Genomic DNA, 7,796 nt, shown 5'->3' on the forward strand with positions numbered 1-7,796 from the left:
TTTTGCTGAATGTTTGAGTAATAATAGTATTTTACATTTAATATGTAACAGCCCCAGAAATTTAAATGAAATATATGTATTAAAAATCTCAAATGCGGAAGCGTAATAAAAATTTTGATTAACATCCCTTACACAATAACCAAAACGTACTCAAAACATGAAGGAACAAACTAACTAAAAGAGATACTCGAAATAAAAACTATAAATATAACTATAAAGTCTTTAGGCGTCCCCTTCGCCGTCTTCCTGCGGAACGGGCTCGGGAACAACATCTTCCTGATCTGAAATGGTTAAATAAGGGATGAGCTACACCAGCCCAGTAAAGACATCACACTATCTCACTGCCACGGAAGTAAAGGTGGGTAGAAAACAAAAATGACCAATGGAGCATAATTTATAACGAACTCGTTTATTAACATAAAAACCTTTACTGTCCACTTACCTCGGTGAGATCCATGAAAATAATAACCTTATAATATCATGAAATCATACACACTTTATAACATAACACATATCATACCTTTACATTTCAATCATCAGAAAACATATTTTCTCTTTTACCAGCCTACTAGTATCCATGGGGATCCATAGAGGATCCCTGCTACACGTGAACCATTAACATTTACAACCTGATTCCAGGGCCGTCCCCATACCCCGTCCGGTATGGGTGCCAAAACCATGAACCTCAATACCCCGTCCGGTATGGGCGCCAAAACCATGAACCTCAATACCCCGTCCGGTATGAGGGTGAAACGGGCCGTCCCCATACCCCCTCCGGTATGGGCGCCAAAACACATAAGGTCTCCAGACCCCGTCCGGTATGAGAGACCACGTTCCCGATAGGGTTCCCTACGGACCCGGTCCGTCCACCATCTCCCAGGATATCTAGTCAGGTTGTCCACATTTTCCACTTATCAATTCACATAACCTTTTTTTCCTTTTTTCTTAATCTCAATCATCCAATCATACACAACATGTAAACCAGTAATTGACACCAAATAAGACAATACAGTACCGGGTTCACCATAATACAAATCATAATAAAAGAAACCATAGTTCATGCATACGAGACCACAACATAATTACATCAAACATCATGTTGCATTTAATACTGAAAATTAAATCAAACAATAACAGACCAACACTGTATCAGACTCGGGCCCTATTGGCAACCTAAATCAATTATATATCTATAAAGTCACACAATACAGTTTAATTATTTATTTAGCTTTAATACCGTGATAGGAAATAGGGTGAGGGGTCCTTACTTGTTTCAGGGTCTGAATTCGACTCTACAGTGTGCCTACAGGCTGTCCCTAATTTTCCTGAATTTTTTCTGAAAAATTGAAACGCACTATCGGTACCTGTACGTGTCCCAAAAAATCCCAAATAAGACCTAGGGCCCCTTTTGGCCAATATCAGAATTCTGGCACGGCGGCTACGCCGCAAGTGGCGACGATTTGCCTCAGGTTGGCCGTTTTCGGCCAAATTCGGCCACACTTGCATCAATCCCTACGATAAAACAACCCTAGGGCCCTCGGTAGGCCAAAAAATCACGAAAAACTGAAACTTACCGGCGGCTCCTCTGGCGTGAGTTGCGTTTTGATGTTTGGCTCCGATCAACCTGTAGAGAAAAGAACGGTGATCACAGTGGTATAAAATTTGCATCGAACGGAGGCCAGGAAGGGCTTCATCGGAGGCAAAAATAGAGGGGGGCGCAGCGGTGCCGCTGGACTTCGCTGGGTTTTCTGACCGTTTGGCCGGTGGTTTGGCTCCGGTTTGGCCATAGGCGGACTCAACATCGAAAAACGAGCCAGGGGGAGAAAATTTACCTCGATCGGCGGTCGAAAACTTCCCTAGTGCGGCGGCGGGTGGCGGCGGCCGGCTCCTCCGGCGTCTGGTTCTTCTTCTCCGGCGAGGCACTGGCGGCTAGGGTTTTGTGGTCAGGTGTGGGTGGGGTTATTTATACCCTTTGCCTTTTAATCTCAACCGTCCATCAAGATTAAATCTGGACTGTTCGATCGCGATTTAATTGGGATTAAATCTGGGCTGTCCGTGCCTGATTGAATCTGGACCGTCCGTACGCGTGAATCTGGGCCATCTATGCGCACGTTTGATCTGGGCCGTCCGATCGCGCATACGCAGATCGCCCACGTGGCCCATCCCCTGGTCAGCGTTTCCTTGCCACGCGGCGTGTCCTGGTTGGCCGGGGCTACTGACCGGGCCGCTGACGTGGCTGCTAACGTGGCACAACTTTTCTAAATCGCTTTTTGACCCCCGATTTTCGATTTTCTTTTCAAAAACACCCCCAGAATCCAAATTTTCACCCCTTTTTCCCAAAATCAATTTCAATTAAATCCAAATAATATTTTTACCCAATTTTATCATTATTATTATTTATATTTTCATTAAATTAATTTAAATTAAATCAAATTAAATTAATTAAAATCTAAAAAATTCAAATACAAAAAAGGAAAAAAAAATAATAATAAGAATAAAAATTAAAATACTTGGGTGTTACATAATACTTTTGAGTTTTCTTACTCAAACATATGCAATGTTGGTCTCAAATGAAAGTATAGACCGAACGCTTTAATTTTAAATATTATTTATGATTTTTGGACAAAAAATTAGAGAGTTATGTATTTTTTAAAATCGATTCTATTTAAAGATAGAGGTTCTGTCAATAAACTTACAAATTTGTTTCCTTTCGATTTTTTAGAGGTTGAAGACGGTGACATTTTGTCTTTTTATCTATTTTATTTTTTTTCAAAAAAATACTTTGAAAAAATTACAAAAAATATCCTTTGTAGGGCTTGAAGTACAATGAACTATTAATGTGATTGTATATGAAATTATGCAAAATGATCTTAGAAAAATAGTTAAAGAAATATTTTTTGTATTATATGTTAATTTCATGAGTTTCATAACATTAGTAGCAGAGCATTTTGGTTAATTACATGTTTAATTTTGTTTCAGATTGTATTTTTATTTAATGTTTGAGTAATTGAAGTTTTTTGCATTTAATTTTGTGTTTAGTTACTCAAATATATGTCTTGAATGAAAGTAGAGATTAAAAGCTTTAATTTGATATTTTTTATAATTTTTTTTAAAAAAACTAGAGCGTTATATATTTTTTAAGGTCAATGTTATTTAGAAATAGAGGTTCTATCGATGAACCTGCAAATTTTTTTTCTTTTGGTTGTTCGGAGGTTGAAGATGGGGACATTTTTATCTTTTCATCTACTTTATTTTTTTCAGAAAACATATTATAAAAAAATCATAGAAAAATATCTATTGTAGGGTTTGAAATACAACGAACCATTAATGTGATTGTATGTTATACTATGCAAAATGATATTAGAAAAATAGTAACATAATTATTTTGTTAATTATATGTTAATTTCATGAGTTTTCTAACATTGGTATAATAGTATTTTGGTTAATTACATGTTGTTGCAATCTGCATTTTTGTTGAGTGTTTGAGTAATAATAGTTTTTTACATTTAATACTTTTGAGTTTCCTTACTCAAATATATGCAATGTTGGTTTTAAATGAAAGTATAGACCAAAAGCTTTAATTTTAAATATTATTTATAATTTTTGGCGAAAAAAATTAAAGAGTTATGTATTTTCTAAAATCAATTCTATTTAGAAATAAAAGTTCTATCAATAAACCTACAATTGTTTTTCATTTCAGCTGTTCAGAGGTTGAACAAAGTGACACTTTTGTCTTTTTATCTATTTTTTTAAGAAAAAATACTTTGAAAAAATTAAAAAAAAAATCTATTGTAGAGCTTGAAGTACAATGAACCATTAATATGATTGTATATAAAATTATGCAAAATGATCTTAGAAAAATAGTTAAAGAATTATTTTATAAATTATAAGTTAATTCCATGAGTTTCTTAATATCGGTATCAGAGCATTTTGGTTAATTGCATGTTTAATTTTGTTACAATTTGTATTTTTGTTGAATGTTCGAGTAATAATAGTTTTTTTACATTTAATACTTTTGTATTTTATTACTCAAATATATGCAATATTGGTTTTATATGAAGATAGAGACTAAAAACTTTAATTTGATACTTTTTATAATTTTTGGATGAAAAATAAGAGAGTTATGTATTTTTAAAGATTAATGCTATTTAAAAATAGATGTTATGTTAATGAACCTGCAAATTTTTATCTTTTTATTTATTTTTTTCAGAAAATATAATTTAAAAATTATAAAAAAATATCTATTGTAAGACTTGAAGTATAACGAACCATTAATGTGATTGTATTTGATATTATGCAAAATGACATTAGAAAAATAGTTATAAAACTATTTTATTGATTATATGTTAATTTCATAACTTTTCTAACATTGGTATCATAGTATTTTGGTTAATTATACGTTGTTCCAATTTATATTTTTGTTGAATGTTTGAGTAATAATAGTGTTTTATATCTAATACTTTTGAGTTTTCTTACTCAAATATATGTAATGTTGGTCTTAAATGAAAGTATAGACCCAAAGCTTTAATTTGAAATATTATTTATAATTTTTGAACAAAAAATTAAAGAGTTATGTATTTTATAAAATCAATTCTATTTAGAGATAGTAGTTCTATCAATAAATCTACAAATTTTTTTCCTTTCAGCTATCGAGAAGTTGAAGATGGTGACTGTAACACCCAAATTTTTTATTTTATTATTATTGAAATTATTTTGATTTTATTTTATTTTAATAATTAATTTATTATGTAATAATTATGTGGTTTTAATTTAATTTAATTTAATTAAATAGAAATAAAAATAATAATAATGATAAAAAGGGGTAAAAATATTTTTTTGATTTAATTGAAAATTATTTTGGAAAAAAGTGGTGAAAATTTAGATTCTGGGGGTGTTTTTGAAAAAAAAATCGAAAATCGGAGGTGAAAACGCAATTTAAAAAAATTGTGCCACGTCAGCTGCCCAATCAGTAGCTCCGACCAACCAGGACATGCTGCGTGGCAGAAACACTGACGCCGGAAGGCCACGCGGAACGGGCCACGTGGGCGATCCGCGTGCACGCGATCGTATGGCTGAGATTCGTTCCCGCGCGCACGGATGACCCAGATCAAACGCGCGCACGGACCGCCCAGATTGCACGCATGCGGACGACCAAGATTGAATCACGCACGAACGGCGCAGATCGCATCGCGATGGACGGTCCAGATTCATTTCTAATTTAATCACGATCGGACGATCCAGATTAAATCGTGATGGACGGCTCAAATTAAAAGGGGAGGGTTATAAATAATCTCATCCACACCCAACCCCAAACCCTAGCCGCCAGAGCCCTCGCCGGAGAAGACAGCCCAGCCACCGGAGGAACCGACCCCGCCACCCGCCGCTGCACCGGGGCACTTTCGGCCGCCAAACGAGGTAAAATTTCTCCCCTTGCTCAGATTTTGATGCTGAACCCCTCTGTGGCCAAATCAGAGCCAAACCACCGGCTAATTGGCCAAAAAATGTTGCCGAAGCCTAGCGGCACCGCCGCGGGTTTTCTCAATTTTTGCCTCCGATGAGGCCCTTCCCGATTCCCGTTCAATGTAATTTTTATACAACTGTGACCACCGTCCTTTCCTCTACAGGTTTACTGGAGCAAAACACTAAATTGCAACTCGCGCCGGAGGAGTTGCCGCACCCGAGAGCTCCGCCGCGGGTATGTCTAAGTTTTTTGAGTTTTTTGGGCCCACCGAGAGCCTTACGTGTGTTTTATCACACGAACCAATGCAAGTTTGGCCGAATTTGGCCGAAAATGGCCTGAAACAGCCAACTCGAGGTGGATCGCCGTCACTTGCCGTCGCCGAAGCACGGCGGAGCCGCCGTGTCAGAATTTGAAAATTGGCCGAATAGGCCCTGGGTCTAATTTGGGCTTTTTTAGGGACATGTACAGGTACCGAAAATGTGTTTTAGTCTCCGAAGAAAATTTTAGGGAATCTAGGGACTGCCCGTAGGCGCAGTGAGAACTCGATTTCAGACTCCGAAACAAGTAAGGATCCCTCACCCTATTTTCTATCACGGCATTAAAGCTTAATAAATGATTAAACGGTATTTAATGAATTAATAGATAAGTATAATTAATTAAGATTGCTAATGGGGCCCGAACCTAATGTATTTATCGGTCTGTTCCTGTTTGATGTATTTTACAGTCTAAATGCAGTATAGTATTTGATTGTTTATTCTATGGTTTCGTATGCATGAATCATTGTTTAATCTATTATGGTTTGAATTATTGTGAACCTGATGTTGTGTTGCCTTATTTGGTGTGCGTTACTGGTTTATGTATTCATGTTGATTGGGTAATTGAGACTAAAAAAAATAAAAAGGGTATGTGAATTTATAAATGGATAAGTCGACAGCCTTACTAGATATCCTGGGAGATGGTGGACGGACCGGGTCCATAGGGAACCCTACCGGGAACGGGTTCTCTCATATCGGACGGGGTATGGAGACTTTAAATGTTTTGGCGCTCATACCAAATGGGGTATGGGGACGACCCGCTTCACCCTCATACCGAACGGGGTATTGAGGTTTACAGTTTTGGTACTCATACCGAACGGGGTATGGGGACGGCCTTGGAATTAAGGTGAATGGTTCACGTGTAGCGAGGACCTCTATGGATCCCCATAGATACTAGTAGACTGATAAAAGAGGAAATTTGTTGCTTAATGATTGAAATACAAGAGTATGATATGTGTTATGTTACAGAGTGTGCATGATCTTATGATGTTTATAATGTTATTATTTTCATAAGTTGTTTTCATGAATCTCACCGAAGTAAGTGGACAGTAAAGGATTTTATTATTGATAAATGAATTTGTCATAAATTATACTCCATTGGTCGTTTTTATTTTCTACCAACATTTACTTCTATGACAGTGAGATAGTGTGACATCTTTACTGGGCTAGTGTAGCTCATTCCTTACTTAACCATTTCAGATAAGGAGGACTTGGTTGCCGAGCTTGTTCCGCAGAAAGACGGCGAATAGAAGCCTAAAGATTTATTAGTTTTCCTTATAGTATTCATTCATAGTATTTCTTTTAGTTAGTTTATTCTTTTATATCTTTAATACGTTTTGATTATTGTGTAAGGGATATTAATCATAATCTATTTTATTTCGCTTCCATACTTAGAATAAATATATACATTTCCTTTTAATTTCTAGGGCCGTTACAGTGACACTTTTGTCTTTTTATCTAATTTATTTTTTTTAAAAAAATACTTTTAAAATATTTTAGAAAAATATCTATTGTAGGGCTTGAAGTACAATGAACTATGAATATGATTGTACATGAAATTATGCAAAATGATATTAGAAAAATAGTTAAAGAATTATTTTATGGATTACATATTAATTCCATGAGTTTCTTAATATTAGTATCAAAGTATTTTGTTTAATTACATGTTTAATTTTGTTCAAATTTACATTTTTGTTTAATATTTGAGTAATAGCAGTTTTTTACATTTAATACTTTTGTGGTTTATTACTAAAATATATGCAATATTAGTCTTATATGAAGGTACATAGTAAAAGCTTTAATTTGTATTTTTTTAAGATCAATGCTATTTAGAAATAGAGGTTCTGTCAATAAACCTACAATTTTTTTTTCTTTCGATTGTTCAAAGGTTGAAGATGGAGAGATTTTTATCTTTTCATCTATTTTATTTTTTTCCAAAAAAAACACCTTGAAAAAATTACATAAAAATATCTATTGTGGGGCTTGAAGTACAACAAACCATCGATGTGATTGTATGTGAT

This window comes from Carica papaya, chromosome 4 (assembly GCF_054855325.1).
Source record: "Carica papaya isolate Zhongbai chromosome 4, ASM5485532v1, whole genome shotgun sequence".
NCBI classification, from domain to species: domain Eukaryota; kingdom Viridiplantae; phylum Streptophyta; class Magnoliopsida; order Brassicales; family Caricaceae; genus Carica; species Carica papaya.